The sequence below is a fragment of the Camellia sinensis genome, chromosome 12 (genome assembly GCF_055761805.1).
Source record: "Camellia sinensis isolate YWXY chromosome 12, ASM5576180v1, whole genome shotgun sequence".
Classification (NCBI taxonomy): domain Eukaryota; kingdom Viridiplantae; phylum Streptophyta; class Magnoliopsida; order Ericales; family Theaceae; genus Camellia; species Camellia sinensis.
In genome coordinates, this window is record NC_138972.1 from 78,594,810 (window position 1) to 78,605,469 (window position 10,660).

General features: G+C 30.5%; 1 long non-coding RNA gene across 3 annotated transcripts; it reads left to right on the top strand.

Annotated features, from left to right (window-relative positions):
- The first annotated feature begins 7,860 nt into the window (after positions 1-7,860).
- Positions 7,861-9,713, top strand: LOC145804192 (uncharacterized). 3 transcript variants are annotated; one of them, XR_014345815.1, is made up of 5 exons: positions 7,861-7,910; positions 8,089-8,140; positions 8,570-8,731; positions 9,146-9,212; positions 9,523-9,713. It is a non-coding gene; the product is annotated as an uncharacterized LOC145804192 (long non-coding RNA). The 3 variants fall into 3 exon arrangements; XR_014345814.1 differs by lacking the exon at positions 7,861-7,910 and having other exon boundaries at positions 7,935-8,140; XR_014345813.1 differs by lacking the exons at positions 7,861-7,910; positions 8,089-8,140 and having other exon boundaries at positions 8,353-8,731; positions 9,523-9,711.
- The last annotated feature ends 947 nt before the right edge of the window (positions 9,714-10,660 follow it).

Below are 10,660 nucleotides of genomic sequence, written 5' to 3' on the forward strand. Positions count from 1 at the left end.
AGTTTCTATTGTTTATATTTGTTGTATCAATTTAGCTCTTGTAATTCTAATCAAATCAAATTTTTATTTTTATTTTTTTATATTGTGTCAATCTAGTTCAATTGATAATACATATTTAGCCCTTGTAATTCTAATCGCATCAAATTTTTATTTATTTTTATTTTTATATTGCGTCAATCTAGTTCAATTAATAATACATATTTAGAAATTAGACTTAAAATCAAGAGTCAAAATAGTTAATTCATTCTCATCAAAGTAATTTTGAGGTTAGCGTCTACTTTAATATGATTCGTTTCTTTTTGAATGAATCATTTGTCCTTATTTCTATCTTCTTCTTTTTTTTTTTTTCTTTTTTTGGCATACATCATCAATTGGACTAAATTGACACAATTTTAAAATTTTAAATACAAAATTGATACAATTGAAATTACAAAAAGCAAACTAACATAAGAAGTTAATTACAGATAACATGGGTATAATTTGCTCCATTTTTTTTAATCCTATAACCGAAAGTTAGAATCAAGGGTGAGCCAACTATTTTTGGGGCCTCGAGCAATATTTTGAATGAGGCCTTTTGACATTTTAATTATAATTTAAATAATAATTGCTTAAATTACTAATTAAGTTTTTACAATGAATTTTTGTAACATATTTTTCCAATTGATAATATTTTTACTTACTAATTAAGTTTTTATAATCAACTTTGGAGGAAAAAAAATGATAATATTGTTGGAATATGTAGTATGTCTACTTGACTGCTTTAGGAGGCCAAATCGAAAAAGGTCATTTTATCTAAAATATTTTAGCATGTGTCTTTTATTTATTTGATTTAGTATTAGTATAAAATATATATAAACACATGAGGCTTGACACTTTTTTCTTTTTCTTTTTCTTTTTTTTTTTGTGTGTAATTATGATTTGAACATGTGAAACTTTTATCTTCATTTTTATGCTTTGAAAAATATTTTTTATTTTTATTTTTTATTTTTAGCTTTGCTCATTACCTAAAGTTTTTGATTAGTAGAACAATATATACAAGCTTGAAAATTTTCTCAAATTGAAGATCTCATATTAAAATGTATATAGTATGCAAGTTTTCTTTCATCCAAGGTTGTTTTAATATTACTAATTTGTCAAAATCTGAAGATAAAAACATTTACATAATTTAGTCATTAGTCACTTGTGAGTTGTGCCAGTTGAATAGAGTTGAATCAAGTACAAGAGGGGATATAATAATAATATATATATTTTTTATTTACTTTTTTGTCAGATTTGAACTAGTTGTGTGACACGTACCAAGAAAAGAAAACATTCACAATATGGAGTTGGTGCGTGTACATTGAATCTTGATAGAAATGAAATAAGACTATGCTACAATTAGAATTGATTGATTGATGAGCCACAATGATATATATACAACTACCTACTATAACTTTTCCACACACCAAAGATTTTCATCTAGGATAACATAAATGACATTCTGTTTATTTTGGTGATTTTTTTTTTTTTTTTTTGGATAAATTACACTTTACCCCTGCAACTATTGTATAGTATCACTTTACTCCTCTCAATTAAAAATCATAAACTAACTCCTCTCATCTACTAATTTTTTTCAATTTGGACTTTTATAACTAACATATCCTTTCATTAATTGGATAAATTATACTTTACCCCATTAACTATCACCTCACATCATTTTACCCCCTTGAACCTAATGTCACTTTTGATTTGAACTTTCTTTTTCTTTTTCTTTTTTTTTCATTTTACTACTAAATTAATTTTTAGTTTGTTAGTAAAAAAAAATTGAAAATCAAATAGCGAAAATAATTATGAAAAAATCTATAAAAAAAAATATTCATTAAAGACGAGAAATATAAAAATATACGATTTTTTTTGTTTTTTGTTTTGTTATTTTTTTCATCTTTAGTATTTTTTTTTTAAAGTCTTCACAAATATTCAAATTTTAGGTGCATTTCGAATTTAATTTTTTTGACTAAAATATGAAAAGAAAATTACTAAAGTAAAAAATATGAAAAATTATTTTAAAAAAAACTTTAAAATATTATTTTAAATTGAAAATCAAACATTTGTTTTAGTTGAAGGGGTAGAGTGACATTATAGTTCAAGAGGGTAAAGCATAATTTACTCCTATAGTTAAAATGGTATTTTTGTCATTAAGGTCTAAATTGATAAGAATTAATAGATGAAAGCACTTTTTAGTTCAAGGGGGTAGAGTGATATGAGTCCATAATTTAGGGGGGTTAAAATGTAATTTTCCCTTTTTAATAATAAATTTTTTTAAAAAAATTCGATAAAAAAATACATTTTTATTTTATTCAGTTGTAACTTTGAAATTAGTGTGCTAGTGGTGGGTTGATGGCAACAGTGGCACGTTTGGGTGGTCAAGGAGGTGGTGGTGGTATGACAGTGAGAGTGGTTGTTTGGTGGTGGTGGTGAAATTAATAAGACTTTAGTCCGAAAAATATTTGTCACATTTAAAAAAAAAATTTACCTAATTAAACTTATTTTATGCATATTATAAAAATATTTTTTAAAAACATTTTCTTCCAACAAAAATAGAACATTAAAGTACTAGTATATTGCTAATTAAATTACTTATGAAATATTTATTGTAAATATTATTGTTATTGTTGTTGTTTTTATTGTTTCATTATTAGTACTATTATATTGTTCACTACTATACATTATTTATTGTAAATATTGTTATTGTTGTTTTTTGCGTTGTTATATTAATCTTAAACAATATATTCCGGAAAAGATAGACCCAGTTTTTGTTTTTTCAAAAGCTCTATTTTTACAAATATATATATATATATATATATTACAAAATTTATAATGATGTGAAAATGACTTCTTTAAAATTTAACCAACATTGCTCTCATTTTAAAATGCAACACCATACATATGTATATCTAAAGTTGAGTTGAGCTGAATAAGTTTTAAAATACTTAATTTGTATACTTTTTGACTCGATCTTATATAAGTTGATCCCGAGCAAAGTTGGAGCAATTTACTTTTTACTATACATATAATCTAATTATGTTGATAAATAAATTGTTCGAGTTTAATTTAAAAACTTGAGAAATTTTAAAATGTATTGAAATTTAACTAGTTTATATAACTAAGCAAATTTCAAACCAACTTTTGATGAGTCACAAACAAATTGAAGTGAACTAAATTTATGCTTGTTTTACAGTCTTAGTGATGAGCTACTCATAGACCTTAAAATTATTGTGCTTAGCTTCTAAAGCAAAGCCCAAAATCCTTTCGCAAAGCCCATAAAAAGCATATTTTAACAGTGAATTTATTAGGATGATTTTATTTGCACCAAAAAATTATTTCAGTACTCATTAAATTATTTAAAGTTATAATTTATTCTCAACACATCTTATATTGCAACACTCCAAAATATTCCAACATAATTTAGGTACATCAACCAACATTCATTTAAGAATAATAGCAATTCTCCAACCTTTATATCATTGATCATTAAGGTTCGTACAAAATAGTCTCACATGCAAATTATACATTCAATGATACCAAATACATGAATCTATCACTACAAGAAAACTGGGTATATGAGACAGAACTATTTGCGACGGCACACTTGCCGTCTCAAAAAGTCACTTTTTGCGACGGCAGAAAATGCCGTCTCAAAAAAGCAGAGTATTTGCGACGGCACCATTTACCGTCGCAAATACTCTTATTTTTTGAGACGGCAAATAGTGCCGTCGCAAATGCTCTGCTTTTTTGAGACGGCAAATGGTGCCGTCGCAAATACTCTGCTTTTTTGAGACGGCATTTTCTACCGTCACAAAAAGTGGCTTTCGTGTTTTTTTTTTTAGTGAATATTTTTTAAATTTAAATATTTTTTTTTAGATGTACCTTACTTAGATGTATCTAAAAAATAAAAAAATTATGAAAAAATATTTTTAAAAATTAATAAATACATAAAAATACAAAAAAAAAATGTATTGAATTATTGTATTTTTTTATATTTTTGGTATTTAGTGAATTTTTAAAAGATTTTTTTTACAATTTTTAAAATTTTTAGGTGTATTTATGTTAAGTGTGTCTAAAAATTTAAAAAAATACTTAAAATATTAAAAAAATTAGTAAAAACAATATAACACGGAAAACAAGAAAGTATAATTTTCTCAAAAGAGTTTTTGGAAAACTCTAACCTAGCATAGTGTTGCGGTTTTGAGATAGCTTCATATATACACAGTCACAAAATGGTTTGAATAAATTCAACGGTATTTTTCTGTTGCAAAAAGAATTTAAAAAAACAATGTCGTCTTACTCTTTTGATATAACATTTCTCTTTTCATTTATTTTTTCATCTTTCTGTCTCTCTGTCTCTATCTCTCTCTCTTCTCTTTATCTCTTTTCATTCATTTCTTTCTATCTCTATCTCTCTTTCTTTCTATGTCGGCCTGTTTCTCTCTCTCTCATTTTCTCTCTGTGTCTCTCGCATATCTCTCTTCTCTCTATCTCTCTCGCTCATCTCTCTTATCTCTATCTCTTTCATTTTTTTTTTCTCTCTCTCTCTCTCTCTCTTATTTTTCTATCTCTCTCGCTCATTTCTCTTCTATTTCTGTCTCTCTCTTTTTCTGTGTCTCTCTCTCTCGTTCATCTCTTTTCGTTCTATTTCTCTCTTTTTTTGTCTATCTCTCGCTCATCTCTTGTTTCTCTCTCTTTTTCTATCTTTCCATCTCTCTTTCTTTCTCTCTCTATCTCTTTTTCTGTCTATCTCTCTCTCCTTGTCTCTCTCTCACTCATCACTCTTCTTTCTCTCTCTGTGTCTACTTGTCCATTTGTCTATTTCTCCTTCACTGTGTTCGCCTTGCTTACTCTCTTACTCACATCTTCTCTATTTATCGAGCTCCTTCTCGATTTATCGATCCACTATAAGAAAATACACTTTTAGCAACCACTTTGTCTATCTCTCTCTCTCGCTCATCACTCTATCTCTCTTCTTTATCTCTCTCTTACAAAATTAAAATATTTTTAAAATATTTAAAATATTTAAAAATTTGATTTGAATTAAGTTTTGAACAGAGTTTTGAATTATCTGTCTTATTTATTTATTGAGCTCTCTATCGATTTATCGATCCACTACAAGAAAATGCACTTTTAGCGACCACTTTGTCTCTTTCTCGCTCATCACTCTGTCTCTCTATCTCTTTTCTCTATTCGTCTCTTACTCATCTCTCTCTCTCACCACCCATCTTCTCTGCCACATTTACCACTATTGCAAATGACATTCAACTACCACCACTATTCTCTTTCTCTCTTTCACTCATCACTCTTCTTTCTCTGTCTGTTTGTCTATCTATCGGTTTGTCTGTCTGTCTGTGTGTCTTTCGTTCATCTTTCTTCTCTCTATCTCTCTCATTGGTCTTCTCTCTATGTCTCTCTCTCGCTCATCTCTCTTCTCTCTATCTCTTTCATCTCTTTTCTCTCTGTCTTTCTCGCTCATCTCTCTTTTCTCTCTCTCTGTCTCTCTCGCTCATCTCTTTTCTCTCTATCTCTCTATTTTTCTATTCTCTCTATCGTTCATCTCTTTACGCTCTCTTTCTATATGTCTCTCCCATCTCTTGTTTCTCTCTATTTTTCTATATGTCTCTCTCTATCTATTTCTCTCTCTGTCTCTCTGTCTCTCTCACTCTATATCTCTTTCTCTCTTTATCTCTCTCTCACTTATCACTCTTCTCTCTTTCTTTCTCTCTCTGTGTCTGTTTGTTTGTCTCTCACTTTTGTCTCTCTCTCTCTCTTTCTCTCTATGTGTCTGTTTGTCTCTCTCCCCCATTGTGTTCACATTGCTCATTCTCTCCATCATCTCTTCTCTATTTACTGAGCTTTCCACTACAAGAAAATGCACTTTTAGCGACCATTTTTTCTCTCTCTCACTCATCACTCTGTCTTTGTCTTTGTCTCTGTCTCTCTCTTTCTCTTCTCTATCTGTCTCTCACTCATCTCTCTCTCACTCATCTCTCTCTCTCTCTCACCACCCATCTCTTTTACGACCTTCACCACTACTGCAAAACGCCATTCCACTACCACCATTACTTCTACTGTCGCCATTTCACCTCTACGACTACCATTACTACTACTATCGCCACCACTCCACTACCACCACTGCCACTACTGCCATTACTACTACCATTACCTCTCTTTCACCCCTGCCACTCCATTTACACTACCACTACCACAACTTCACCACTAATCTCTTTCGCCATCACCATTACCACCACCACCACCATCATCTCTTGTCCACCACCTTCACTACTGCTGCCGTTCTTTTTCCTCTACCATAAAAAATTAGTTCATGATTTTTAGTAATAAAAAAAAGTAGGCCGCAGAAAAATATTTTTCATTGACTACAGAAAATTAATTTTTATTTTAGTGGAAAATATTTTTCATTAAAATATATGTGAAACAAATAAATTTTCAACCTTAATAACGAAAAGAAAATGAAAATTATTATTTATTTATTTTTATTATTTAAATATTCATTTATGATGATTTTTTTTTTATTTTTTTTTCTCATCCCCCCCCCTCATTTTTATTTTAGTGAAAAATATTTTTCATTAAAATATATATGAAACAAATAAATTTTCAACCTTAATAACGAAAAAAAATAAAAAATATTATTTATTTATTTTTATTATTTAAATATTCATTTATGATGAATTTTTTTTAATTTTTTTTTTCTATTACAAAATAAAAAAATGAAAATAATATTTTTATTATTTAAATATTATTTTTTAAATAATATTTTTTAAAAAATATTAAAAAAAAACCCATTTTTTCCATTCCCGCGCCCCCAAAATCCCCAATTCTTAGAACCAAAAAAAACCCCCCCAATTCTTAGAACCAAAAAAACCCTAAATCTAATCGTCTCCCTTACATCACTCTCTCAGTCGCCTCTCTCTCTCTCTCTCTCACCCTCTCGTTCATCTCTGCACCGATCTCGTTCATCTCTGCACCGATCACTCTCTCACTCTCTCGTTGTTCATCTCATCGATTCGCACCGATCATCTCACCGCCGATCTACTCACAGGTAAACTCTTTCTCTCAATCTGTCTCTCTCTCTCTCTCTCGGCTCGATGGTTGTTTTATATATATATATATATATATCAAATATATCTCTGATCTAATCTGTCTCCCTCACTCTCTCATCTCATCAGATCAGTCTCATCTCTGTCTCTCTCTCTCTCGCCCCGATAGACTCACATTGTCTCACAGGTAAGTCTCTCTCTCTCTCTCTCTCTCTCTCTCCCTGATCTCTCATCTCTACACTGCACCGATCGAATCTGTGTGTGTAATGTCTCCCTCATTCTGTGATGTCTGTAATGTCTGTATGTTAATCTGAATCTGAAATGTTGATCTTAGTTGATCACACTGTGTAATCTGAAATCTGATCTTAGTTGTGTCTTACACTGTGTAATGTTGATCTTAGTTGTGAAATCTGAAATCTGTATGTTAATTTTATTAATTCTGAAATCTAAATCTAAATCTGAAATATGAATCTGTGTTTTTGTTTTTAATTAATTTAATTTTTTTTTTCAGATTTGGTATATTATATATGCAAATCAAGACAAAAGTACCCAGAAATTAAAATCAAGTTACATGTTTGTGCATTTAGGGCGTGTTTGGACATCCCATTGGACTTGAATGTTTACATACTTAGTTATATTTCAGCTTAGAAACTCTAATCGGTTCTTTTCTCATTAATACATATTTCATTGGTGTAATGGAGAAAAGAACTTGGGGTTGACTGTCTTCTACTGATTGGAGTACAGGTGACTCAAAAGAAAGTTTCTATATTGGACCCCTGGAAAGCATTTCAAGTCATAGTAATCTGAATCAATGGCCTTCAGAAGGTATTTTAATAATTTCGCGTGCTTTCATTTGTTTATGTTCTCTTAATGTGTCCTCATATAACAATTTCATTTCTCCTGCATTTTGTGATCTGTCATTTAGCATACATTTTGTACAATGGGTACATGATTCCTAAGGTGAAAACATTATTTCTGGTGTTGTCTGGCTAGGAAATTCCAGAAGTTTTTCCATCTTGGAGACCTACTATTGAATCTTACTATGAAAGAGTCCTGTAAGTTTTCCCCATTGTTTATTCCTGTGTCACACTCTGAAAAGAGAGTAGAAAGTTATCAAAAATCATAGTAGATCTATTCACTTAAACTGTGTCTGCCTAGTAAGTTCATTTCCTTCAATCAACGTTAATTTCTTTATACAAAATTAGAAGTTTTGCTCATGCATCCAATACATGATTTCTTTGACTAGTTTATAGTGCTAATTTGTATTTCCTTCCCTTGGATTTGATGTTTTGGATTTCTTTCTTGTGCAATTGAAGTTGGAGTGTTGCAAGAATTCTAATATGTAGAAGACCAGATTGAGGGTTGTGAAATGTGAAATATCAATGATTTCTTTGATTTTTTTACTTGTGTCCAACACATTCCATGCACTTAACTTTTTTTGTTTCTGTTTTTGTGGGTAAATGGGCAAACCTGTGCTTATGCAGCTCCGTAATCTGGAAAGGGGTGTGGACATATTAGTTGCCACACCGGGGCGCTTAGTAGATATGATAGAGAGGGCAAGAGTTTCTCTTCGGATGATCAAGTATTTGGCTTTGGATGACGCTGATCGAATGTTGGATATGGGCTTTGCAGTCATGTTTCTATAGGTAGTAGTACTATGAAAGATGGCTTAGTTTTTTTTTTTTTTGTTTATAATATTTTTTTTGTTTTGTTTTAATTTTTTAATTTTATTTTTATGAGATCATGGTTCTACGTTTGATTTGATTCTTTTAATCTATTAGCTAGATAAAAATCATTGTTTGTTTTAACTTTTAGATACGGTGTAGATAGTATTTCTATTGTACTCTTTTTAAAGAGTTAAAAATGCTTTGATTGCTGCTGTGCTGTGAAACAGGTTCACTTCTAGAATTCTAATCAAGCAGTATTTTAATTTCCCCCCCCCCCCACCTTTTTTCCATTTAAAATTTTATTTTTTTTTAATTTCAGTGACTTTTTTAGTTGTAGCCCTTGTAGAATGTTGGCTACATGGCCATGTTGACATTTGGTATTGTTGGACACAGAAAGCATTTGATGAAGATGGTAACGTAAAGCAACCGAAGCAACTCTCAATTAACAAAGTTGGACATGGTATGTGGGGAATACTATTCTTCTTCTTCCTTCTTGGATGTATGTATATGGAGAATTGATATAATCTCTGTCATCCCCTTAAATTCTATAATTACTTTGAATGTTTTCATTTATATCTTTAAATTTCAATAATCTTATTTGGATTCTAATAAAGTTAGTAAATGAATTGCTATGACAATCCAAATGATCGAAAAGAGGATATGAGTGGATGGTACACTGACATTTGTTATGCCTTTTTGGTTGGCATTATATTGCCACTCTTTTTGGGTGAATACATTGTATTGCCACTCATATTGTATGTTTTGTGTAGCGCTGCATGAGATTGATCCAGTCTTCAAAAAATTCTCTTGCTCGGAGAAACTATCAAGCTTACTCTTATCCTTAGACTACAAGAGGCCGATGATCATTCAATCAATGTACATATTTAAGGTACCTCTTGTTCTTTTTTCATCATGTTATTAGCACACTTATTTTCTGTTAATGTGGCAGTTGTATGTATCCAATAGGCTGAGCTTGAGCTTGTGCTTGTGTCTTTGACATACAGCACTGTGCGAGCTTAGTGTGGCCTTCTTTAGAAGAAAAAATGCATTTGGCAAATGTCTGTTCAATTATGTTCTTTTTTTTTTAAATATATAATTGATTTATCAAAGAATTTTTTTTATCAATTCTTTACCATGTCAAATAGTTGATCTCTTTCGCCCAAGATCACCTATGTTGAAGTTTAAGTTTATTAAAATCCCTCTCTACATTTTTTAATTCATCGTCCGTCTTAAGGTAAACATCTTCATTGGTTTAGTTTTAAACTCCCCAGTCCTCACTAATAGGTGAAGAAATGTTGCTCAAATGATGACAATCCTTTAGGCCTGACGTTTTACTCTTTGTTGTCACCATATCACTAAATCAAATATAATTACTCTGTTTCACAACTTGCAGAAAAGCATATATATATAGACTATGGCTATGAGTATTCTTGATCATCATCTCATACAATAATCATTAATGTACTAAATATCTTTCTAGAGTGCCGTAAAATTGTGAATTTTCGTCAACCCTTAGTTTGCAATTTTCAAAAAGGAAGTCTAATTTAATTTTGTTTCCTATTCTGATTTACTATCATTTGATGAATATTTTTCAATTTTTCCTATAGAGTTTTGTTCTCTTGGAGTAATTCTTCAATCCTTTTATTTGTTCTTTCAACTCAAAATTTATAGAGCTACATGTCTGTTAGGTTGAAGCCTTGAATTTTAAATTCAAGTATATTTTTTAGATACTGAGTTGGCTTTTTTGTTGTATCTTCTTCAACCTCAACAGCTTTCCGAGGTAGAGAAGGAGATACAGAGGCTACTGGAGAGATGCGATGGTGTTTCAAGCAACAGCCCGACTTCATTGTTCTCCATGGAAGCCATGGATCCACCTTTTCTAGGGGAGTTTGGGATGGAAGGGTTTGG